Here is a 27,418-nt window from a genome sequence, read left to right on the forward strand (position 1 = left end):
TCAGTTAAAGTTGCTGTTCTATGCATGCTGTTGGTATTCAAATATTCACTGCATGAATGCCAAGTGAATCATTTCTAACTAACCTGAAAGGAAGAGCATACCCCAAGTAGTATGGTTACACTCATGTGTGTCCATAACTAGCTACTGCTAGAAGAAAAAAATAAATTCATCTAACTATTATACATAAGGGATATACAAAGGATAACAGCCTTTTTTTCTTTCAAGCCATAGTCAATGAAAGGCTGATAACTTATATAATTTAGAGAATATTCTTAATATACACAACCCATTGCAGTAAAAATTTGAGATTGTCTTGGCTTTCGGCCAAGAAAATTTAGTCACTAGCAGGACCTGAAAGACCTCATAACAATCTCATCTAGAAATACTGGGGCATGGACCCCAAGATCAAATGACAAAGCATTAACATAGAAGACATGAAATAAAGTATCAGGGCACCCATTTTGAATCTCAATGACAAGACACAGTCTATGACTGCTCAATTAATTTCAAATAGGGTGTCCATGTTTAAAAGAAAGAATAGTACTCTTGATTAAACATTTAAAATGTTTTCTATTCAAACTCTACAAGTTTAATATTCCCAACGGAATCTGAAACAGCACTGAATTTTAATTATAGCAAAAACATATTAGCATTGTTAGTATGAGAAACAGATTAGTAACCTGTGTCTTCAGTACCATTTGAGCTTTCTTAATTCAACGCATGCTTGCTTTTAAACATTTTTTCCTAATATTACCTTTCACTAAATTGCCAACAAAGGACATATTAGCTCTATACAATAGTTATTTTAAACATTACGTAAAACACCTACTAATTTAGGTTATAATTAATTTGCTTGACATATCCACTACACAGGTGAAGCAGCAACACACAGTTCCTTGAGGAATGTGAGTGACAAAATAAAAGCCACAAGTGACATCTTTCCAAGTAAGGCTAATTTTAAGAGGCAACTCAGGTGGAATTTCGAACAAACTTAAGTTAAAATTCACCTCAGGTTAATATGGTGGAGTTGGTAATCAGAAGATGAGGCCTACCGATTTAGTGCAGAACCAGAATCCCTCCAAGGGCCCTGCTGGACCATCTGGAGCCCTACACATCTGGCAAGCTTGAAAAACAAAAAAGACTTTAATCTTTAGTAATTAAAAAGATAACATACTACAGCCCAAATTCTAGCATCCTAGCTAAACATATGTTGTGTGAAAAGAGAATCCTCTTCCAAAGTCAAAAGGTGATTCTACTTAACGCAGATTACCACCATTCACATTTAAACACAACTTGGTGGTACTAACACAGGAGGGTGTTACTAAACAAGGCATATGCACACCTGTAGTCTTGGAGATATTGTGAAGGTACTTCATTGATTTGCTAGAATTACCACAAGTGTAATAGCAGCAGGGGCTACTAGTTATGCGGGCTCACTCTCAAGCCAGGCTCTGGGTTCAGAACCAGCCCGTCTGTGCCTAGTAGCTGCACAAAATACTTAACCTCTCTATGTCTGTTTAGGCACTGGGTTGTCATGAAGATTAAGTAAATTAAATCATATAAAACTGTGCCTGGCACAGAGGTAGAGCAAATAAATATTGGCCGTTACAAATATCTGCTGAGTCTTCACTTGCTGGGTTGCATGATATAGCCACCTTCAAAAAAAATGTCATCTTATACTGACGATGATAAACACATAAAACACTGAGTACCAGACTATATTCTAAGCACTTCCCATATAACAACTCAGTTAAGATTCCGATATTATCACTCCCCAACATTTTACAAACCCAATTTGTTCAGAGTTGGGTTTTTATGCTTTTATGTGACTTCTTCCTTCAATAGAAATGCTTCTTATACCCTGACGACATACATTAAGTGCTGCCCTGTACTGCTAGCCAACTACTTTGAGATAGGAGAGATTAAACAGCTAACAACCTGTATAGGCTTGAGTGTGACAAAAACACTCAGACACAACAGACCTACTTCAGGAGGCCTCACAACCCCAGAGGTTGGGCCCCACCCTGTATTTAGGTTTTAGGATTGTGTGTAGGAGGTCAGCTGATGCTGTGTCCTCTTAGTCTCAAAAGACGTTCTGGTTTTACAAAGACCAAATCCACACTTCAAACATCATTGAGCAGAACACACATTCATCCCAGTGTAACATTATTGAAAAAGGGGGTTAGAAATAGCAAAGTGTACAGTATAATTTTCTCATTCATTTTCGGAATGTAAAACTTATATTCTGAAAATACAATCCTTCTATTATGCAAAATAGTTCCTAGATGTCACATGATCACACGTCATATGTCAAATGTTTACCAACAAACATTTCCTTCTATCATACCTGTAAAAAGCTGCAACATATTGAATACCTCATACCCAACTACCTCAAGAACTCTTAAATTATGTTTAACATTCGTGTATCATGTTTAACAGATACACCAATTTTTTTCCTTAAAAGCAACTATTACCAACATGCCAACATTTGCGGTCAACTTAAAGAGTTTTAAGAGCACAGAATGAACTCTTTGGAAAAATGAACACTTAAATATAGCAAAAGTGGCCATTTTTTTTTCTGGTCTTCCCTCTGCAAAGTTAATCTGCTCAATTTAAGCAGAGGAAAATGAGTGAGTTACAGTGTAATTACAATGCAATGGAGACTCAGATATAAAAACTTTATACATAGTTAAAAAGTAACTTAACCCTATAAATGAACAGGTCCCATATCGTAATTACACATTTTTAAAAACAGTCAAGCATCTTATTTAAAAACGACAAATTACGCTGTATTCTTAGTTTACTCTCTTTAATAGTCTCGTTAGAAGTCTTCTAAAGTCAAAATTAGGATGTGCCCAGTATGATGCAGTTGCACTCCATTCCAAGAAAAGCAACCATTTCATACTGCTAAATCTAACATGTCATACAATTTAACATAAACGTGCCTCCCTCCCCCAAACCTCATCAACTCCTTCACGAAACTTGCATATAATCCTCACTCAAAGCCTCTTGGTTGGGCTACCCTGGTGGCACAGTGGTTAAGAATCCGCCTGCTAATGCAGGGGACATGGGTTTGACCTTCCTGGTCCGGGAAGATCCCACATGCCGCGGAGCAGCTAAGCCCGTGCACCACAACTACTGAGCCTGCGCTCTAGAACCTGCGAGTCACAACTACTGAGCCCGTGAGCCACAACTACTGAAGCTCGCGCACCTAGAGCCCATGCTCTGCAACAAGAGAAGCCACTGCAATGAGAAGCCCGCGCACTGCAACCAAGAGTAGACCCCGCTCACTGCAACTACAGAAAGCCTGCATGCAGCAATGAAGACCCAATGCAGCCAAAAATAAAATGAATAAAATAAATAAATTTTTTTAAAAAGCCTCTTGGTTGAGTTAAATTCCATCTCTCTCCATACCCCTCTAGCAGGTCAACTGCAACAGCACATGTGCCAAAGAAATGAGTGGTTTTACTCACGCTCCCATTTTAAACGGGCACCTACTTGCAATTAAATCTCTGCAACAAAAAAGTTTACCTGAGGCCATTCTTGCCATTCTAATAGAGGCCTAGCTTATTCTACCTGTCTCTGTGGTCTTGCCTTAGCTATAATAGCATACCCCCAAAGAGGCTGGACACCAGCAAAGCGGACCTGCTGCCAACTCTGCCTGTCACCCCGGGCAGGAAGCGCAACCTAACATGTATACGTTTGTAGGGGTGGGTGGGGGGGGATGGGAACGCAAATTACAGGAGAAAGGTTTGGTTGAATACTTTCAACTTGTAACAGAAGTTGTTTAAATGAGGAGAACAAAAATAACCAACACTCTCTCCCTTACCTCCACCCTTTCCAACCGCGGGAACCTACCACCTTCCTGGAGAGCACCTTCAGTGCTTAAAGCACTCCGGGTCACTGACGCTTCAGCCAGCTCTTGATTTTTAGAACTCCCAGTCCTCCGGGAGAAACCAGAGGACGCCCGAAAGACTCGGGCCCACCCCGCGGCGTCCCGAGATCCTCCCCTGCAGGTCCACCCTCTTCGAACCAGCCCGAGGCTCCCATTCCAGTCCCGGAGGAAGAGGGGTCCACCTGAGGCCGCAGGGGCAGCTAATAGGCAGTCCCCTCCACCCCGCGAGCCTTCGCGTTCCCCACCCCCGCGCGACCCCCTGGAAGGGTCCCCGCAGCCCAGCCCGCGCGGGCGCCCGCCGTCCCCGCCGGGAGGAGCGGCGGGAAGGCCGCGCCTTCTCTCCCCTCAGGATTACCTCGCAGCGCGAAGCCGGCTTTGTGCTTCCCTCCCTCCTTCTCCGCGGCCGCCCGGGCTGCAGCGGCCGCGCGATCCTCCACCGCCGCCTCTTAAGTGCCTCACGGCTCCAGAGGGGAGGGCAGAAGGGGAGGGGGCGTGAGAAGGGAGGGACCTGGGCGCCGAGCCCTGTGTAGCAGAAGGCGGCGACACCTGGGTCGCTATGCCTCTAGCTCTCGCTCTCTGTTTTTAAAAAATATAATTTAAACCCCCTTCTTCCCCCTCCCGCCCAGCGGCCCCGCGACCGTTACCGGCAGGCGGCTGGCGCTCTGGCGGGACTGGCCGCGAGCCCACCGAGCGTCCCCTGGCCCCGCCCCTAAGGCCCCGCCCTTAGGCCCCCAGGCTCCCCTGGCTCCACCCCCACAAGCCCGCCCCTCGCAGCCCCCGAATGCTCATGGCCCCGCCCTTCAGAATCACAGGGTGTTCCTGGCCCCGCCTCCTCAAGGCCCCGCCCCGCGCGGCCCCGCGCGGCCCCTCGCGCCCCTCCAAAGCTTTGGTCCCGCCCCCTACGGCCCCCTCCCTACCTCCCTCACCCTGTCTCTGAAGCCGCGGACCCGGGCCCCTACTGGCCTGGCCTCTGGGAGGGCCTGGTGTGGGGCAGCTGCCTAGCATCTCTTCAACGTCCTCCCCGCTAGGCAGCTTCGATTAGCGGCGTCCCCTGAGGGTCGGAGGAGTAAACGACCCCGACGGAAACCAGACTACAAGCGGGAGGAGGGGAGACTCCGCGGTGCCGCCCTCCCTAACCTGAGCGAGCCACCCCCCACCCCCACCCCAGCTCCCGAGGCTGAGACACAGCTTTCAGAGTCAGCTTCAGCCGCCCACACCGGCTGCTGGGTCTTCAGCGGGAGGCCACTGCTGAGGTTCCACCTCCGCACGCCTCCCCCCGTAGGAGGGGCCTGGGTATTCTCAGCACAGTTGGCTTTGGGGGCGCCTCTTTCCCCTGCTCACCTCCACTGAGAGGCCGGGCAAGGGCTCTCTCCGTGAGCTCCACTTGCATCCGTCGAGGGTTTTCACCCCGACGTTGGCCCCTGGCCTTGAGACCTTATGAGAGCTGATCTCTTGGAGGTGAAGTCAAGGCACCGACAGCCTTCAAAATGAATTCGGGGCCGGGTAAACTTTGCACTCAGTGGCAGGGATGTGGATCCATCCACAGGTGACGCTGGGCCGCCCACCCCGGCCGCCCAGACACGACCTACTCTAGAAATAGACCTCCCAGCAACGCACACCTTTCTCTACCACCCACGACTTGCATCCCTCCCGCATACACGTCCTCCACAGTCACGAATCCACTACCAAGCACACCCTCCGAGCGAGCGGCATTCCGGTTATTCATGGTCCCTTGGGTCAACCCCACCCTAACACACAACAACAAACTTCATTCCCCACGCTTATCTCCCTGCGTTTCCAAGGTACTGGCGACAGTCCCCTTCATTTCCTTCCTCTTCTGCAGACTCTCTTCTTCCCCCTCAAATACTTCATGCCATCCCCCTCATCTTCATTCCCTCCCTCTTCCCTAAAAATGTGCTAATTAAAATGTAGTTTCCTCTTCCCACATACGAAGTGTGGGAAATGAATCTTGGCTTGACACAAACTGTGATTCATTTATCCTCGTTTTCTCTCCCCACTGGACTGAAGCTACAGAAATTTTAGTCTACCACCATCTCCCATATGCTCAAAATCTAACCATGCCTTATGGTTTTTAAATACCCCTAAAGGATCGTGGGTAAGGCTTCCTGGCTTTGGGAAGAAAATATTTAGAAAACGCTCGGCCTGTCATTTTATGTGGCGTTTTAAAATATCTGCGGTATTTGAGAGAGATACTGGGAGTGGCTAGATGTTTTCTTGCATTTAAAAAGCAAAAAATGAAAAAAGCTTGGCACGCATCAAGGTTAGCCTTTTTATGAATAGCCCCCCAAAAATGTGTTAGGGGTACATATCAGACAATAGTCTCCACTGTACAGGACATTTGCCAGTCACAAATCTAGACCCCGCTCAAAGGAAGACAAATTAACATAGTCCATTTTAAGCATGTCTGATGAGCAATCCTTTCCATGATCACTCCCTTTCCCACAGTTTTTCTGGACAAAATGGATAAAAGATTTGCTTACCCACTGAGGATCCAAGGCTTTCCTGTGTCCAGGGTAGTAGACGTGTGTATCTTCTAGGTGTGGATTCTGCAGTGCTGCACGGAAACCCACTGCAGCCTCAGACCGGCGGTGGCGGCGGCAACAGCAGCAGCGGCGGCGGCAGCAGCAGCGGCGGTGGCAGCAGCAGCAGTGGCGGCAGCAGCTTCTCCCAACGCTGAGTAGTAAAGTGAGTGACTTTGGTAGAGACTCCACAATTACCATTAGGCACTTGCTTATGAGAGAGGAGGTGGAATCTTTCTTAAAGGAATGGGTTTTGTTTTTCCTCTCCACTATTGCTTCATAAAAGGCAGAAAGGGTGGAAGCAGGGAGTTTTTTTGGACTGAGTAAGGCAGTACAGCTGTAGGAGGTCAAGGTTAAAATTAACTGGGTGATCGAGGGACCAATTTAGTGTGAGTCAATGAAATGCTAGAAGCATTAGTTTTAAAGAGCCCTGCTAACTTCAAACACTGGGGTCCATGGCAAAAATAAAGCCATGTGCCTTGAAACTGAATAGTATTTTGTGTTAATATTTAATTTCCAATCATTGCACTACAATGATAACTATATAAAGGGAGGTTATTTAGTATTTAATACAAGAATGTGAAAAGAATAATACATAAAATAAAACTGATTTACATGATTGGGAACAACAGAGTCCAGTCTTACTAATACTTATAAGCATATCTGGAATTTCAATGAATGTCAGTATTGGAAAATATATTATTGTAAATCAACTATACTTCAATTTTTTTTAAAAAGAAAATGTATTATTGACAGATACCACTTTGTACTTATAAAAATCACAATATTATTTATAGAAAAAAACAAAAAATTTAAAATCATTTAAGAATATAATAGCAGGGTACTATTTCAGTGGCAATTCAAAGTTCAGCAAAATTAAGGAGCTCATAAGTAGATAACTTTAAATGCATGCAAATTTACTGTTTACACTATTAGAATGTGATGTGTCCACATATGAGGAAATTGAGAGTCTGCATTATAACTTTAAATTTTATTTTAGACAATATTCCTCAATTTAAGCACTCAACATCTGTGATTTTTTTCTTCATAGGTAAATGAGGAGGTGTGGTCCCAAAATATGAATAGAGAAAAATATGGAAAATATTCTGCAATTGATTTTTTTGCACAGCCTTTGTTAACTACCTGTGTGATCTTGAGCAAGTAAGTAAACTCTTTTGTTCCATAGTTCCCTATTTTGTGATTTGAGGATGTTGGATTGAAATTTTCCTTTAGCATTCCAATAGACTATGATTTTATGAGATTTAAACTTTTTTGTGTGTGATTTAATGCATGTATCTTTCGGTCTACACTACTTTTCCTGAAAACTTGGATTAAAAATAAATTTTTATTTTAAATGTGCAGCCAGAGTTTGTTATTTACCACCATTCCAAAATTATTTTGCAAATCATCGTTTTTGTAAAGTGAAAAAACAGTTTCATCTGACTTATGATTTTGTACCCAACTATGACAAGTTTTCCTGAAGCAGGACCCTACAGTATTGCTAAGGATACTGACTTGGCTGGAGCACAAAATGTATGTTTAATAGCGATGAGAACATAGTTAAAAAAACTGGTGCATCATTGGGTGGTAGAGTTGGAACAGAATTTAGAGCTCACCGACTCCAGCCCTGTAATTTCACAAGTGGAAAAAATGGAAACCCAGAGAAGCAAAATGGGGACACAGGGAAGTTAACTCAGTCTCCACTCTTCCCATACACACAAGTCAAATAAACAGCACGTATAACCATATACACTGTTTCACACACCCACACTGGGCGCTGAGCAAGACCTGTCACAGCAACAAAAAAGTAGTTTCACTCAGTGACACTGTTTGTGTACATGTAGTATAAACTAAAGAGATATATCAAACAAGTGCTTATAATGTGTGTAAATATTAACACAAGTTTTGCCTTCAGGCTTGGAGATGTTTATGCTAGAAAGTAAAGAAATTTGTCCAGGGGAATTTTTTTTAAGTGACCTCTAAGGAAACTCACAACAATTATTTGCAAACTCTTACTTATCTTCCACACAAATGACAGGGCCTTGCACTTGTTTCCTTGCACCCATTGGTGCCTCTGTTCCCTTTAGTCTACATCCTCAAGCATACCTGCCAAAAGGAAAAGTTCATTTTGGAGCCAGGCAGGGGAAAGTACTGTAGAGATTTAATTCTGGCCTTCAGAGATGCTTTTTGGAAGTTGCTTTTGGGGCTAGATTCTAACATTTTTCCTTAAATCCTGATTTGGTATTTCTGATAAGGAACCTGGCACTAACCTAAGCCCATTCTCCCTAGTTTCAAAGGGGCATTACCTTAGATTAGATGACATAGCAAAATTAGTGTTTTGTATACCTGGCAAGACAATTTGTCACCAACGTTTTTTCTTTAAAAAAGCCTCCTAGGGACTTCCCTGGTGGTGCAGTAGTTAAGAATCCGCCTGCCAATGAAGGGAACATGGGTTCGAGCCCTGGTCTGGGAAGATCCCACATGCCACGGAGCAACTAAGCCCGTGAGCCACAACTACTGAGCCTGCGCTCTAGAGCCAGAGAGCCACAACTACTGAGCCCATGTGCCACAACTACTGAAGCCCGTGTGCCTAGAGCCCATGCTCCTCAACAAGAGAAGCCGCCACAATGGGAAACCCACACACCGCAGCGAAGAGTAGCCCCTGCTCTCCACAACTAGAGAAAGCCCACGAGCAGCAGCAAAGAGCCAATGCAGCCAAAAAATAAATAAAATTATTAAATAAATAAATATAAAGGCCTCCTATAGGGAGAGAATTGAAGGAAATTAGTTGCCCAGTTTCTTCATCTGTTTTTATCTTGCTCTTCTGCAAGGAAGGCATTTCATTTCATCTACCAGGTGGTAATGGACAATGAATAAAATGGCTGTTATTTGTATAATTCAAAGCAACCCCTCAAAATTAAATGCATTTCTTTGTATCTTCCCCAAAGTACTGAGCACAGTCTCTTATATAAAGGCACTTAATAGATACTTTAAAAAATGAATACGCAAATTAATGAAATGAATAGCTCCCAAAATATCCAGAAACTGATTACAAAGTGTTTTTGTTTGTTTGTAATTTGGATTGTCTAAAACAACTGACTCCATCCTCTACTTCCTTTTTCTAACACAGTCATGACCTAAGAGAAATAAATTCTTTTCTGGAGAGCTCTTTAGGCATGCCTGATTTGTATTCTCCAATTAAATTGTAGCCACATATCTCCACGTGAACTCTGGGTAGATCAAGCAGTAGTGGGACAGTCTCTCTGCCAAGAAAGCACTGGATTAAATTTCAAAATTCCGGTGCTCTAGTTCTAGTTGGGAAACCAACTGGTTATGTGACCTCGAACAAGTTTCTCGACATGCTTGTGCCTCAGTTTAGCCATCTTTTAAGTGGCCGTGGTGTCTTATAATACCTGCTGTCCCTACTTCATAGGGTGGTTATGAAGTTCAAATGATAATAAAGGAAAAAATGCTTTGAACTTTTCAAAGTACTTTGTAAATAGAAGATATTATTATAGGCAGATGTATTTAAAATCAACTATCTAGTTCAAGGGACTTTACCCTAAACAACCTGTTTTACTACTTACTGGTTCGGAAAGCAAACAGGTTAATCTCTCTCCCTGTGTGTGTGCGTGCATGCACACACACACACACACACACACACACACGCCCGCACACACACACGCATGCACCCTGCTGCTCCCAATTTAACAACTTCTCAGCTTTGAGGCTTTCCCCTTGGGTCGGGAATAACATCTGCAATATGAAGAGCTAAGAATTTATATAGAGATCCCTCTTCCATCCTTTTCCCTCAAATGTACCTTTTTAAAGCTCTCGGACCGAAAAGTAAACTCAGTGAAGCACAACAGCCTTTTAATACTTCCTAATGTCATGTATTCAATCAGTGGGGTTAGATGAACCATTCATTTTGAAACTTGGCCATGCTACATACGTTTTGATCACCCTTTTGTGTCGAACGAGTCTGGAAAGTAGTTGGGGAACAGAACAGGAAGGACTAACATGGAACTCACGCTAATGAGTTCTCCACTCCCCAAGGAGATATAATCAGGGTGACACTCAAGGATTCATCAACATATTTTGTTAGCACTATGTGACCTATATAGTTTATTTTAAAGGAATTACCTCAGTTAAATGCCTGACAGGTTCTTATACAACTGTTTAAGTAATCAGGCCTGATAAATTTCTGTAACATTTATAAACTATCACCCTCGGAGTCCTCCTTTTGTGTCCTAAAAGTATTTCTTGTCATTTATTCATTTTCCATTTGGTGAGTCTTTTAAAATCATCATGGCTAAATAAATAACTGCTAATACACAAACAACTAATAAACAATTGCTATAAATAAGATACTCCAAATGAGAGGCCCACACATAGGTAAGATAAAAACTCACAAAAAATCAACTTACCAGTTTCTGTGGAGAGAAATGTAAAATGAATACAAAGTATGCAATTGCTATGTTAAACCTAAAATACATCATTTACCTATATCTTATCATCTCATGCCTTAAAATTTCAGCTGCTAATCTTTAATATATATTACATAATCTATAACTGGGTGTTTTAATCCTTATGACACTATTTCTAGAATGTGATCAGGAGCTACCTGCAACAAAATCACTTGGAGTGTTTCCTGAAATTCTGGTTCCTGGACCCTATCCTTGAATTAGAATCTTTTAGGATGTGGCTGTAGATTGAGGGTTTTTTCCAAGCATTCCAGGTGATCCTCATGTGCACCAAATTTGAGTACTGCTATCCTACAAAAACTATGTACTGTGTGTAGAGTCTCAGAGACAGGTTGAGAGAAACATAGGTGGCTCCTTTTTTATTATGTGAGAAGGATTCAGAGAAGGACTAACACTGGCTCCACCCTTTCTAGTGTAAACTTGGGCAAAAATTTTAATCTGTCTAGGTCCTAGTATCCTTATCAATAAAATAATTCCTGTTCAACCGTGTTGTTGTGAGGATTATGTCACACAACATGTCAATCATAACATATGGAGAGCTTCTACTCTAGAGCCTGGCCCGTAATGGAGCTTAAGTATATGTTCATTCCTTCTCTCCTTGTTCAAAAATGAGTTTCCAGGTGGTTTCTTCTTGTCCAGTGTTTTAGTATGCTTGGTAGAGGAATACAAACTAGTAGTTTCATGAGAGCTAATATTCTGAGTACTTATGGTATGCCAGTGCTAAATACTTTATACTCATTATTTCATTTCATACCCAGAATAATCCTTAAACATAGGGACTATTATTATCTTTGGTTAAAGGAGCTGAAGCTTGTAGAGGATAAGTAACATGCCCAGAATCTCAGAGCAAAGAATTAGCAGAGCAGGGATTCAAACCCAGGCATTCTGGCTCCAGAGCCTGTTTCTAATGCCGTATGTTCTGAATATTCTCTAAGTGGCTTAGATTCCAACATAGGAGCCAGTCTCTTAGAAGGAAAAAGCAACTGCAAAAATGGAGTTTATAAACCTGCCAGAAATACAGACAATTGAATGCCATCATTTGCCTATCTTAGAAGCCTTTGCCAGTTGCCTGTAACAGAGTATGGCACAGAGTAGGTGTTCAAAAGTATTGAATAGATGTACGGCAGACCTTTCACCGGCATACTATTTAAGCAGATGACATATCTAACCCCAAATTTTAAATTTTCCAGATTTTCTAGATCAGCTTATGTTCTGACATAATGCAAGTCACTAAATTTCAGAGCTATGGATAATCTTATCATTTGCAACAAATAGTTCTTGAGCACTTGCAATGAACTATGCACAGTTTGGCACTTAGAGGATTATTAAAAAAAAAACCACAGCAACAAAACCTTGAGACATAGCTAGCCTATACCCTAAACACCCAGCTAGAAAATAAGACACAAATGCATGAAGCAACCAGATTGCAAAATCACTACATATGAGCTAATAAATGTGAAGCTCCTAGCAAATAGTAAACAAGCAATAAATTTTATTAAAAATATTATTACCAATATTATATTATTATCAATTATTATCCATAATATTATTTTCTATTTCAATAATCATTGTCATAATTATTATAGTTTTATTAGAAATAATAATTGTTATAGCTACCATTTAATGAGTGATCCTGTGCCAAGTATTGTGCTTGGTGTTTTATATGTATATATATATTTCATCATCTTATCAATCCTGCTAAATTAGTACCATTAACCATATTTTTTAAATGAGGAAACTGAGGCTCAGAGAGGTTAAATAACTTGCCCAAGGCACATATTTGATACGTATTCCAGAGTCAAGGTAAATAGTGTACTCAAAGAATCCAAAAGGAGTCAGGGAAGAGAGAGATCAATTCCTGCTGGAGAAAACAGGGAGTATGAAGGGCAGAACTGTGACAGGGAAAAGATGGAGGAGAAGGGCCTTTGATGACAGAGGTGGCAGGAGCAAAGGTATGTGTGTGAGATTCCTGAGACAGGTCCCCCAGCACTCTGCTCAGGCCATGCTCATGGTGAAGCACGACTTGGGTCTCTTCACTGGGCATACAGGAAAGTGTAAAGAATGTTGGCAGGACATCAAGTAAACCTGTCTGCCTGGAGTGAGAAGTTTGTGTGGGGCAAAGTTAGAATACATGTAGTCCCCAAACATGACCCTGAAAACTCAACCTTCCTTTATGGATAGCCTGTTTAAGTAGCCCCATCTCGAGTTACTTTCCATTAATACACTCACTTCTTTTCATTCATTGAGGCAATAGCATTTTTTGAACTCCTATTATGTGCCAGCCACCAGGTGCTAGGGATAGAACCGTGAATAAAGCAGACAAAAATCCTTGTACTCATGAAGCTTTATTGTACTGAGAAAACACAGATGTTAACATGTAAACAAGTTGACAAGTCAGATTATTTCAGATGCTAAGGACTATAAAGAAAGGAAAACATACCATTGACAATGACTAGTTAGGAAGGATGAAGAAGCCCTCTTTGAGGAGATGACAATTGAGCTGAGACCCAAATGACCTGAACTTGTCAGCTGGAGAGAAAAGCAAGTTCAAAGGTCATGAGGCAGAATAATCTTGGTATGTCTGGGAGACTGAGAGAAGGGAATGGTGGTTGAACACTGTGTGCAAGGGACAAAACACCCCAGAGGTGGCCAGAGTGCCGGAGGTGGGGGGGTGCTGGGCTGGATCATGTAGTTCTGGGCAATCAGGGTGAGAGTTTGACTTTGGGGAAGTTTTAAGCTAAGGAGGGATAGGGTCTCATTTACATTTTTGGAATTTTGCTCTGGCTGCTGTGTGGAGAATGGGCTCAAGACGGAAGTGGTTAGGGGCTGGGAGGCCAGTTAGGCAGTTATCAAAGCCATCCATGCAATAGGAAATGGGGTCTCTTTTGCAGGGATGGCTGTGGAGATGAGGAGAAGTGAATGGACTTGGGGCACGTTTTGTGAGTAGAGCTGACATGACTTGAGAATGGATTCATGTGGTGGGTAAGGAAAGGGAAGGAAAGAGAGAAATCAACCCAGAATGACCTCTAGGCCTTTGGCCTGAGCATCTGGGTGGAGAGGGCACCATTATCTAAGACATGGAAGACTTGAGAAGAAAGAGCATGACAGGTAAAAGTGAACACTTCTGTTTGGTCATGTTTGGCTTAAGATCACCCTCTTTCTTCAGAATGCTTGTTCCACTCTAAAATTATCTTGTTTATTTTTTCTATTTGTTTATCATTAATTTCCTCCCTGTAAGAATCTTTGAAAGAGCAGGAACTTTGGTTATCTTATTCATTGTTGGATCCTTAGAGGCCAGAACACTGACCAGTGCAGAGTATGTGCTCAACAGCTAGTGGGGTTTGTTGAGTCCCGTTCAGTGGTTCTCAAATATATATCAGAACCACCTGGGAAGCTTATTAAATATTCAGTATCAGCCCCTGCCTGAAGCCCTCCCCACCAGAACTCGGCTTTAGTGGGTCTGGGATTGTACTCAGGAAACTGCATATTTAGTTAGGACAGGAGATGGGCAGTGATCTACAATCTAAACCAGTGGTTGAGGTACATTAGTATTCATTCAAATATTTACTTTAGAAACCACATTTCAGCACCATCCCAAAAGACTGAAAAGTATGGCTTTAAGAATTCAATGGTATTCTCAAGTGCAGTTAAATCATAAGGTGTTCATTTTAAAGCTTTTGAGAGAAAACCATTGAAAGAATCCTGGGGTCCCTCCCATCTCATTTGACTTATGTGCTCTCATTAGAAAGGGTCTCGTACGAGGCTCCTTCATGTGAAGAAAAATGGCTACCTGAGTGTGGAGACAATCCTCCTCTTCTTCCACATCTTCAAAGTGTGTCCCACACCCATCGACAGGTATGTGAAATGCCTTTACTTGGTGATTATAGTAAATGTATGTTTTTGTCAGCACAGCATCTGTTCCCTTTTCCGCTAAGAGTGCCTCAGTATTCCTTTGTGGAACCTTTTTTCATCCCATTCTTACAGTGGGACCCTTCCCTTTCCCTAAGCAAGGGGTTGGCCTCAAGCTGGACCAACCAGATGTTCTCTCCCAAGCATTTAAATATTGAATAGAATGACACAAAAACTTAAGGAGATGAGAGTTCATTTTGAATGAGGTCCCTGAGGAGAATGTGGATTAGATGCTGCTGCAAAGCTCTTGCTTGACTTGGCTCCTGTCCTTTACAAGACCTGATTCTTCAGCTTTACCTTCAATTTTATGAGCCGTGAGCCTTATTCTTCCAATAAATTCCTTTTGCCTAAGTTAATTAGACTGGTCTCAGTTGCTTGCAATATAATCTATGACACAGCAATTAAAAACCTTGCAATCTGTCATTCAAGGTAAAACTTTCAAAACAAACCCTTCCTGAAAGCAGTAATACATTGACCTAAATTTTCATTAAAGTGTAAATGTCTTATAGCAGAGACTGAACAGGCAGATGAGAGTGAAAGGGCTCCGTGGCTTGACATTGGTTCCACCACTGAGGTAGGAAAGAAAAGGATGGCTAGGACATGACACATAAATCCCACTTTACAAATTTGCCCTGAATTTACACATGAGATAAATAGCTTGCTGGAAACTCTCAACACTTTTATTTCATAGTTCCTACTCAGCTCTCCCAGCTTCTGAATTTCTATCTTCAGACTAAACTTTCAGAGTAAGCCTTTCCAAAGCAGGGCATAATTACTGGGACACATAAACCTAACACATCAATTTATGAACATGAGAACTCATAATATTAAATTTAGTTCTCATTTCCTTCTGTGGCCCCTAGGGGGAAAAAAGAACGTCCTGTCCTTTTAATCATTTCTGTTAAATCCTAGTCATTCGTTGACCTCTCCCCTCCCCCCATTTCAAAAAAGACCTATAGGGCTTCCCTGGTGGCACAGTGGTTGAGAGTCCACCTGCCGATGCAGGGGACACGGGTTCGTGTCCGGGTCTGGGAAGATCCCACATGCCGCGGAGCGGCTGGGCCAGTGAGCCATGGCCGCTGAGCCTGCGTGTCCGGAGCCTGTGCTCCGCAACGGGAGAGGCCACAACAGTGAAAGGCACACACACCGCAAAAAAAAACAAAAAACAAACAAAAAAACAAAAACAAAACAAAAAAAGACCTATAACTCTTTAAGACTCTTAAGAAATTAATAATTTTTGTGTTGTAAGCAATATGTTTTTGAACAAGTTTCTCACACCCTCATTCTTAGTGATTGCTGGGATTAAGCCACAACAGACAGGATGCTGAACAAAGTCAAGAGCGTGCTTGCTGAGTGTGAACCACATCCACGGAGGATAAGGAGCACGTTATAGTTTAACAGGAGTAATAAAAATGAAATCTAATCACTTGCAGATTATATGCAGTGTAAGTGGAGATCAAATGTAAAAAACAGTCTCATTAATTTAAACATTTTAATTTTTAACAGTGGTTGCTATTTGTGAAAACTAGCCATAACAATATTTGGCTATAAATCTGTACAGAGTCTGCATGGTCATTTTCCTCTCAGAGGAGAGGGGTGGATCACCACTCTCATTATTAAAGCATAAAATAGCATTACAAGCATTTGCTGAACACCTACTATATTCCAGGTACTATTCAAAGTGCTTTATAATATAGGTATCTCATGTAATCTTTACAACAGCCCCATGAGGTATTATCCTATTATTCCTGTTACAAACAAGGGAACTGAGACACTGAGAAATTAATTAATTTGCCCAAGGTCAAAGAGCTGGTAAACGGCAGAGCTTGGGTTTTAAATCCAGGCAGTAAAATGACTACAAAATCTGGGTTCTCAGCCCCTTCTCTTACCACCTCCCAACACTGCTTAGCCAATTAGTGAACTAACACCTGGTCTTTCCTTCCACCTGTACTTGAGGCCCTTCTAATCCTCACTTTGAATGTTTAAAACTACATTTTGAAAACTATGTGAACCAGGTAACCAAAATAATTAGGCTTTCCAGATGCCAAATTACTTGGATATTAATTGTTAACTAAATGGTGAGCCTTTCCAGCAGCCTTGACAGAAATTTACTTACCCAGATTTTACAGTAAGTAAAATAGTAAGAATTTAGAGATCTAAACCAAGTCAAGTCTCCAAATGCATGAGCAAGGCCTTTGATTTTCAGATTCTGTTGAAGGGTTTATAAGTTGTTACAGTGGATTTGGGATGGAGGAATGGGTGGTGATTTCTCACAGAAAAGTGGGTTCTTTTTCTGATAGGTGGTTTTTACTTCTTTGCCAGAGAGATAATTGAGAGACCAGCCTGGGACTTGCATCTGTACTCACCTGGGTACAGAGTGAGGGTGACACATACATTCAACAACTTATTCTCGAACATTCAGAGGCTCTGCAGATACAGCGTAGATTTTCTGAGCCGGTCTCCCTGCAGTCTGGCCATCGCACAGCATGCTTCAGCCCAGAAGGTGGGTAGTTTCTTGAAGACTCTTCTTAGTCTTTTTTCTTTTTCTTTTCCTTGCAATGAGTTGTAGAATTGATCCAGTCCTGACTGCTGTCTAAAAGACTGCCAGAGTTTTTACAGGATGTACCTCTAGTACCTCAAGTTGGGCTTGGCTTTTGTTTTTTCTGGGAGTATGCCAGCTCCTCTTCTCTCATGCCATTACTTTCTTTACATACAACATTAATACTCTTATTATGGATTAGGAATCCAAGGCGTTAAAAAAAAAAGAGGGAGAATGTAGGGTGACACCAAATGGTCCTGCCCTTGGTGCCTTTGCTCTTAGAAGAGACAGGAGGAGGGGAAAAAAGGAAGAGATGGGAGGACAAAACAAAGACATGAGTCCCTGCCTCTAATCATGTATTTGTTGTGGGGTATCAAGGTGGAACCTAGGTTAGCTAAAGGCACAAACAAAGGAGTGCAGACATATCTCAGAGATATCGCGACTTCTGTTCCAGACCACCAAGATAAAGCTAATATCACAATAAAGAAAGTCACGTGAATTTTTTGGTTTCCCAGTGCATATAAAAGTGTGTTTACATTATACCCCAGTCTATTAAGTGTGCAATAGCATTATGTCTAAAAAAAGGTACATACCTTAATTTAAAAATACTTTATTGCTAAAAAAATGCCAACTATCATCTGAGCCTTCAGTCAGTAGTAATCTTTTTGCAATAGTAACATCAGAGATCCCTGATCACACATCACTATCACATATATAATGATAATGAAAAAGCTTGAAATATTGTGAGAATTACCAAAATGTGACACAGAGACATAAATGAACAAATATTGTTGGAAAAATGTCATCAATAGGCTTGCTCGATGCAGGGTTGCCACAAACCTTCTATTTGTAAAAAAAAATGCAGTATCAGCAAAGTGCAATACAACAAAATATGTCTGTAAAAGGGATTCAAAATTATGTAGCTAAGTGCTAGAAAGGCTACAGTCATGGAAGTATGTGTGTTCAATGGAAAGGTCAGTGGAAGAGTCACCATGATGCTTGGGTTCCACACTAGTTAGTTGTGAATTTGAGCATGTTACTTAAGGATTCTCAGCTTCTGTTTTCTGATCTGTGAAATGGGTGTGGGAATCAAATTATACATTTGTAGACTTGGAAATGGACTCAGAGGTCATTTCATCCAGTCTCTGATCCACTGCAAGAATTCTGTCTACAGTATTTTTGACAGAAAACCAATCACCCAACCTCCCATGAAAGGGCACTCATAATCTCTTTATTCTCCTTAAACTGAGCTAAGTTCTGTGTACCTCAGGAGGTACGTCAGGACCTCCATTCATTGGCCATGGTTCTTTCCTATGAAGTTCTGAGTTGGCAACTTGGATGGCAACACAGATAATACAACACAGTGGAAAGAGAATCAGATGAGCCTGAGTCTGGATCCCAACTCAAGCACTTACCTAGCTGTGAAATCTTGACCATTGCATCAGTTCTATGAGGCTCAGTTTCCTTATCTGTCTAATGGAGAAATTTCAACCCACCCTGCAAATTTGTTGGGACAATTAGAAATAATTTATGTAAAATGCCTTCACATAGAGAGTGCCTAATAAAAAGACCATTAAGAGGATTCTTCTTCTTAGAATATAATAAAATCAATATCTATTGAGGCCTGAGGAGTTTATGGCATGTCCTTGTTACAATGGTTTGTTCTGAAATTTGTTAGCTTTTCCTCTTGTTCCAGTCCTAACTAAATAACTACTTCCTATATGTTTCAATGCATTTCTCTTCCCAATAAATCTTCTCTTCCTTGTACAATTAGAAAAGGAGAAAGGAGCTTGAATGCAGACTTAATGAAATTGTAGGTGAGTGTATGCTAACCATTTAGGAAAAAAATCCACAGTAGAGGTGGAGTTTAATCTTCACTCTGAAACATGAGCGGCTTCTGAGTTTTGCTGTAAAGAAATCATTTGCTTCTGAAACAAAGCATAGTTGCTAAAATGTGCACTGGGAGGAGAGATTGTGGCAATATAGAGAGCATGTTCACTTTACTGGGGTGAAAGGAATTCTGTGAGTTAACCCAGAGCTGTGGATCCCACAGTCAGTCAAAATCTCATAGAGAGTCTCCTTAGGAGCAGAAGCATCAAAGTGTGTCCTCTTAAATTTGGTCATAACTGTCAAAAATTAAAACATATGACTCTTCGATTAAGTAAATCCACTTAAAAGACACTACCCTACAGAAATCCTTGTATGAGCATTTGAATGAGATAATTACAAGGATATTCACTGCCATGTGGTTGCCAATAGCAAACAAAAGAAACAACAATCTAAATCTTTAAATAGGAGAACAGTAAAATCAATTTTAATGGATCCATATAACAATACTATGCAGCACTGATGAAGTATGATTTTGACCTTGATATACTAACCTGGCATGATGCCCATGATATATTGTTAAAGGAAAAAAGTAGGTTGTAGAATAACATGCTGAGAGTAATGTCATATTTGTATATATACATACATACATATGTGAATGTACATATATTTCCATGTGCAAATAGGTATAAATATATGTTATATGTTTTAGAAAAAGGTTTAGAATGTACATGAAATGGTTAATGTTAACAGTAGGTATTTACTTCTGAAAAGTGGGATTAGGAGGGTGAGGGACACTTTGATTTTTTATTTTAAATGGTATATATTTGAATGTTTTTACATGTGTAAATATTATTTGTATCATTTTGAAAAACAATGACATGAGAATAGCTAAATGCAGAAACATATATTTAAGCTCTTAGTTACGTTTTCCTAAGTTTCAGGAGTCCTCACTCGGAGAATACCTTTTCAAGGGAAATGGATAAAGTTAATCTGTTTCTTTTGGATGAAAAGAGTCTCAGAATTGAAAAATCATATTGTTTAACTCCCTAGAAATATACCCTCCTATCCAAATCCTCAAGTCAAGGGAGGAATCTGGAACCCCTGACATCCCAGGGTTTCTTCATACTTTTCCACTGCTTCCTTTGGACCTCAGAGAAGGCCAAAATTTTAACTAGAGTGCAAGTGTTTTCCTTGAAAGGAAGTGAGATTTGGTCATCACATAACTTTCCACAACCTGATGTGTGCACTTGGGCTTAAGTGCTGGTCACTATGAATAAAGCTCTGTGGCCCAGGAGCTCGCCTTCTCAAGTTCAGCACTGGAAACATCCGTCACCTACCATTTGCTAGATGGGAGTTCAGTTGATTAAAGAACGATGTTAATGAGCACTTAGGTTTGAGTTTTTTCCCAAAGGACCAAATTGCTTCACACACAAAAAATACTCTTCACTAAACCAGACTTCATCACTAACTCCAGCTGGTTGCATCTTGAAACTATTCCACTAGTTGTAAAGGTTAGGGAATTAGAGGGTGTGTGTGATTGGTTAGTCATCAATTTGTTCATTCAGTTATTCATATATCTCTTCATTCAATTGTCAGCAGTAAAATATTGTAGTTAGCAGTCAGCTGGCAGCTTTGGAGTCAGAAATACTTGGGTTTGAATTCCTGGCCTGACACTGGTTATAGAATTTTGTCAAATTACATAACTATCCAAGCCTCCATTCCTCATCTGTAAAATAGGGGTAGTTATCAAAAGATTGTTGTGAGGATTTTTAGAAGAGCATTTAAAGAGCCTAGCACAGTACCTGGCACATATTATACACACAACCAAATTTTACTACTGTCCTTTAAAAAAATATTTATTAAGCACCTATGGTGTGCCAAGTTTTGTGTCAGATTCTGTATTTTTAATATGATTAGGATATGATCCTTGCTTTTAAGAGGGTTAAGTTTAGATCAGAGGTGAATTCAGGACTTCCTGAACATGGATGGGAAAAAAAAATCACATATCTAGTTTTCACTAACCTCTTAACTGAAAGTTAACATTCTTTTAATTATGAATTTATACAACAAATCACAGAGGAGTTCACAATATGTGTGACTTTGTCACCCACAAAAATCACAGACATTGTCATAGCACATTGTAGTTTTGCAGAAAATTTGAAATTTTATTTAGTGCATCATTACTTCAAAATTATAATAGTTATTAGACCCACTGCTGGCTCTGGGAATTGTGTTAATAAAGAAGCATATACATAGCTATATCTAAAATTTTATAATTTGAAAACTATATATTAGTTTATTTATTTTGTGGTCCTATGTATTGTATTTTATGCATTTAAAAACATTGTTTTGAATTGCATACATAACATACATTTACCATATATAAGGACAAGGTAAATGTATGAGGATGTCCATAAAAGCACTATTAATCACAATGAAAAACAGAACAAAACTACATCTTCATCAATAGAAGAATGGATAAATCAGTGGTGGTATATTCATACAATGAAATACCACCCAGCAATGAGACTGAATGAACAATTGCTACATTCAGCAACATGGGTGAATCTCACAAACATAGATTGAGAAAAAGAAGCCAGATGTAAAATGGAACATACTGCATGATTCAATTCATAAGAAGTTTAAAAACAGGCTAACTAATCTCTGGAGTTAGACATCAATATAGTGTTTACCCGTTTGTGGGGTGGTGGCTGGAATGGGTATGGGACTTTTGTATTATTTATTGATCCAGATGTTAGCAATGTCAATGTGTTCACTTTACACAAATGAATTGAGCTATCCATCTATAGCATTTATTTATAGTTGCTGTACTTTGGTAAACATTTACTTTAAAAAGAGGGGTCCATAGGCTTCACCAGTCTACCAAGGGGATTCATGGCACAGAAAAGATTAAGAACCTCTGGTCTAGGTGGAGACACAAATCCAGAGAAATTACTGTAATACGAGGTTTCATACACACCCTAGACATTCTAGGCTTTTCCTGATCCCAGTATTCCATTGATCTCTTAAGTATAATTCATACTTTTGAAACCAAGAATCCTGTATTTGTACATTGAAAGTATGGTCACTGCAGCTGTAGGAAAGGAATTACAAAGTACTGTGAAAACACAGAGAAGGGAACCATTGGTTTTGCCAAGTGTGGTCAGAAAGGAATCTCATGGAGGAGGTGATATCTGAATGGAACCTCAAAGGATAAGTCGACTTTCAACTAAAGGGCTTCCAGTCAGAGGGAGCAGCATCAGGAAAAATATAGGAAGCATGCTGTTTGGAGAACATTGAGTCATCTGGTGTGGTTGGATCCTGGGGAAGATAATTGGGGATGGGGGAGGAGGGGGACAAGTGGGAGATACATGAAAGACTGTGTATCATGCTAAGGGGAAGCAACCAATGCTGGCTGTTTGTTTTTACTTTTTGTTGAAGGAAAAGACATAGAGAAGTGCACCTAAAACATAAGTATACAGCTTGATAGATTTTCACAAACTGAACACATCTGTTTTACTAGCACCCCAATCATGAGACAGGACATTAACAACATCCCAAAAGCCCCTTTCACGATCCCTACCAATCCCAACAATTGCTCCTCACTTTATTGAGGTCTGATGACATGTAAAAAGCTATACATATTTAATGTATACAGCTCAATGAGTTTGGAGATAAATATACACCATGAATCCATCACCACCATCAAAGCCATAAGCATATCCATCACCTCCCAAATCTTCTTCCCACCCCCTTTATTATAATTATCATTGTGTGTGTTGTAAGAAAGTTTAACATAAGACACTCTCTTAGCAAATTTCAAGTGTACAATACAGTGTTGTTAACTATAAGAACTATATTATATAGTAGATTTCTAGAACTTATTTCGTCTTGCAGAACTGAAACTTTGTACCCTTTGACTATCACCTCCCCATTTCACCTTTCCCTAGCAATTACCATTCTACTCTATGCTTCTATGAGCTTCACAATTTTAGCTTCCATATATAAGTGAGATCATGCAGTATTTATCTTTCTGTGTCTGGCTTATTTGGTTTAGCTAATGTTCTCCAGGTCTATCCATGTTGTCACAAGAGGCAAGATTTCCTTTTTTTTTTTTTAAAGGTTGGTAATATTTCATTGTGTGTATGTATCACGCTTTCTTTATCCATTCATCTGTCGACAGACACTTAGGTTGTTTCCCTATCTTAGCTATAGAGAATAATGCTACAAAATGAACATGGGAGTGCAGGAACTCTTTGGGATCCTGATTTCAATTCCTTTGGATAAATACCCAAAAGTGGGATTGCAGTGTCATATAATAATTCTATTTTTAACATTCTGAGGAAGCGCCATACTGTTTTCCATAGTGTCTGCACCCATTTACGTTCCCACCAATAGTGTATTAAGGTTCTCTTATCTCCACATCCTCACCAATACTTATCTTTTGGGGCTTTTTAAAGAAATAGCCATCCTAACAGGTGTGAGGTGATATCTCATTGTGCTTTTGATTTGCATTTCCCTCAAGATTAGTGATGTTGAACACCTTTTCACATACCTGTTGGCCACTATTGTGACTTCTAACACCATAGATTGGTTTTGCTGGGTTTTGTGCTTTATTTAACATATGTACTCTTTTGTGTCCGGCTCTTTCACTCATGTTGATAAGTGAAACATGATGTCATTGTATGTAGTTATGGATCATTGCCACCTAAGTTTAAAGCAGGAGAATGGCTTGGGCTGGCCTCTGTGTTAGAAAAATCACTCTAGCAGCTTGGAGGAGGGTGGGGTGGAAAGATAAGAAAGAAGTTCCATGCAGGGAGCTAGAGCAATAATCGAGGTGAGAGATGATGAGGGCTTGACCCAGGGCGCAGGCAGTGGGAACGGAGAAGAGGCGGACAGATCAGAGTCACCCTGAGCTCTGGAGAAACAATTCAAAACATATGTGCCATTTACAGTGTCCTTCAAACACAGAGGAAAGAGCTCAGAACTAGATCAACATTAATTGACCACAACATTAGTTTGGGTGTTTGTCAAGATTTAAATGAAACAAGCTACATTCCTCTAAGAGTCTATTGTCCTAGATGACAAGGATGAGACAGACCAAAAGCCAAAGCAATGTAGATAAATGAAGCCTGTCCCGTGAGACTTTAATGACCTCAAATGATATTGGAGGACTTTTGCAGTTGAGCTATTTTTCTTAAATATTTTTTGAGTAGTGGAGTTTCAACATAAAATTTAGATTAGTTAGAAAAACAAAATCAGGATTGAAGATACAGCAGGGTTAGGGGAGAATTTCAGCAGAAATTTGGGAGAAATGAGGCTGATGAGGGTATGGGATGGGTATGTAGGGTAGAGAGATGGGGAGATAGTTGATGAAGCATGAAGTGAGAGCATCTAATTGTTATGCTTCTCAAACTCAAGTATGCACACTCCTGACAACATGTCAGGAGGAACCTGAGTCATCTGATAAATATGGTACATCTTGCTGGAGTGTCTCCAGGGTTGAGGAGAAGGATGCCATGTATATGAAAGCAAACAATATGTTATGGAGTAGAATACAAATTTTATGTGAAGTGTCAAGATAAAACACAAGACTTCAAATAATTTTCTAGCCAAATTGCTTTGACCAGGGACTTCCCTGGTAGTCCAGTGGTTGAGAACCTGTCTTGCAATGCAGGGGACACCGGTTCGATCCCTGGTCGGGGAACTAAGATCCCACATGCCTCTGGGCAACCAAGCCCATGTGCCACAACTAGAGAGCCTGCCTGCCGCAACTACAGAGCCCACACACTCTGGAGCCTGTGTGCCACAGCTAGAGAGAAGCCGGTGCGCTGCAACTAAGACCCGACACAGCCAAAAAAAAAAAAAAAAAAAAGTAAATAAAGCATTGCCTCTGCTTTAAAAAAAAAAATGCTTTGACCTTCAGGCCCAATGCTCCCCTTTGCATTCATTACATGGAATTCAGAGGAAAAGTTTTAAGAAGCCTCATCTCCATCACTCCCAACTCCATGCTGCACTCTAGGATACTAGGACCTCCACTGAACTCAGTTCCAGATTGGGTGTTGTTACTCACTCAATAACATTCCTCTCTTCCTTTACTCATTCATTCCAACAATATTAAGTAAGAGCTTACCACATACTAGCAGCTGAGAGTTGTTTTTCTCGTATAATATTGTAAGCTCCAAAAAGGACTGTGCCTTAAAACAAACAAACAAACAAACAAACAAACAAAACTTAGAGTCCCCTTAGCATTTGTCAAATCTTGCATATATCAGATGTTCTATTTCTTGACATGAAATGAAATGAGATCTTTGCAAAAACCCGTGGAGGAGTTAGGAGAGAGACAATAAAGGAGAGAGAATGGGATGAGTATATGTGAACTAACTGCTAACCATATGAACCAAACATATTGTTTCATCCATGAACAACTCTGAGATAGACTTTAAATTATATCCTTTTTTTTTTTTTTTTTTTTTTTTTTTTTTAGGTACGCGGGTCTCTCACTGTTGTGGCCTCTCCCGTTGCGGAGCACAGACTCCGGATGCGCAGGCACAGCGGCCATGGCTTACGGGCCCAGCCGCTCCGTGGCATGTGGGATCTTCCCGGACCGGGGCACGAATCCGTGTCCCCTGCATCGGCAGGCGGACTCTCAACCACTGCGCCACCAGGGAAGCCCTAAATTATATCCATTTTATAGCCATGGAAGTTGAGGTTGAGAATGAATAAAATAACTTGTTTGAAGTAACACAGTTAGTGACAGAGCACAGATTCAGTCCCAGCTTTGTCTGATGCTAAAGTCCATGGAGAACATTTATGGAAGTGTAAAATGCATATCCCCTCTGACCCAGTAATTCTACTTGTAGGAATTTATCCTCGTGATCTTGTGATTTATAATAAGAAACATATATTTGGTCTACGTCCCATTTCTGGCACACAGCTCCTAAAACTCTTGGAATTTCCTAAGTGATGAGAGAGATAAAGATGTCTTTTGTTCTGTTAATGAGGTGACTTGTGTATCACACCTAAGGATGGAGTGTGGTTGCCAGAGGAGCAAACCACGTGATTAGAGGGTTGGAACTTTTAGTCACAGCCCCTTCCCTTTCCCCACCTTGAGCTTAATCACCAATGGACAATGATCTTCATTCCTCTGTAATGAAGCCTCCCTAAAAACTCAAAAAGGATGGGGTTCAGAGGGCTTCCTGTTTGGTGAATATGTGCAGTTTCGGGGAGAGTGGCACTCTCAGAGAGCACGGAATCTCTGTGCCCTTTCCCCATACCTTGCCCTGTGCATCTCTTCTGTCTGGCTGTTCCTGAGTTGTACCTTTTATAATAAACCAGTAATCTAGTAAGTAAAATGTTTCTTTGAGTTCTGTGAGCTGCTTTAGCAAATGAATTGAACCCAAGGAGGGAGTCATTGGAACTTTGGATCTATAGTGGTCAGTCAGAAGCACAGGTCAGAAGCATCTGGAATTGTGATTGGTGTCTGAAGTGGAAACCTGAGCCCTTAACCTGTAGAATTTGATGCTATCTCTAGGGTAGATGGTGTCAGAATTGAGTTGAATTGTAGGACACTCAGTTGGTGTCAAAGAATTGCTTGGTGGTGTGGGGAATACCACACCCCGCCTCCACATTGTAAATTGGGTGCAGAATTGATAATCCTGTAGATATACTGAAATAGGTGCTCAAAGATACAAACACAAGAATGTTCATTTCAGTGCTGACTACAATAACACTAAACTGAAAATAATCTAAATATTCTTTATTGGTGAATTGGTTGAATAACTTAAGGAACATCCGTACAGAAAGAGGCATAGTTATATATACTGATACGGAAGGCTATTCAGGATATATTGTTAGTTGAAGAAAAACAAGTGTAGAACAGCATACATTATTTGATTACATTTTCTCTTTTAAAAAACAAATGCATAAATCATATATGCATGCATGTATAGGCACCAAAAATTCTGGAGAGCTACCCAACCTTAACAAAGATTACCTCTGGGGAAGTGATGTGAAACTCTGCTCAGGTGGGAATGAAGAGAGAGATCTCTTTTTTTCCACTTTATTTTCTTTATAAATTATGTGAAAGTAAATTTTAAAATGTGACTATGTATTACTTTCATAATAAAAGGAAACAAGTTAATAAATTTCATAAAAGTAAAGCCTTTTTTTAAACACTCCATGATGCATGGAGTAAGTAAAAGTTCCAAGGACAGGGAAA

The 27,418-nt window shown here is 40.7% G+C and overlaps 1 protein-coding gene and 1 long non-coding RNA gene across 3 annotated transcripts in view; one reads left to right on the forward strand and one right to left on the reverse strand.

Moving 5' to 3' along the window:
- ADD3 (adducin 3) overlaps window positions 1–6,744 on the reverse strand; it is a 126,081-nt gene extending 119,337 nt beyond the window's left edge. Inside the window, exon 1 of one of the 2 annotated variants that reach the window (XM_060099797.1) lies at window positions 6,397–6,744. The gene's annotated coding sequence lies outside the window, so the exon portion shown is untranslated. Of the gene's footprint in view, window positions 1–4,250; window positions 4,554–6,396 lie in introns of those variants that run through there. The other variant, XM_060099792.1, reaches the window with a different exon arrangement.
- Window positions 6,358–26,695, forward strand: LOC132490983 (uncharacterized). Its single transcript, XR_009532624.1, has 5 exons — window positions 6,358–6,601; window positions 7,487–7,596; window positions 14,665–14,774; window positions 17,151–17,331; window positions 25,685–26,695. It is a non-coding gene; the product is annotated as an uncharacterized LOC132490983 (long non-coding RNA).
- Window positions 26,696–27,418: the final 723 nt, after the last annotated feature.

Source organism: Mesoplodon densirostris, chromosome 1, assembly GCF_025265405.1.
Source record: "Mesoplodon densirostris isolate mMesDen1 chromosome 1, mMesDen1 primary haplotype, whole genome shotgun sequence".
Lineage (NCBI taxonomy): Eukaryota > Metazoa > Chordata > Mammalia > Artiodactyla > Ziphiidae > Mesoplodon > Mesoplodon densirostris.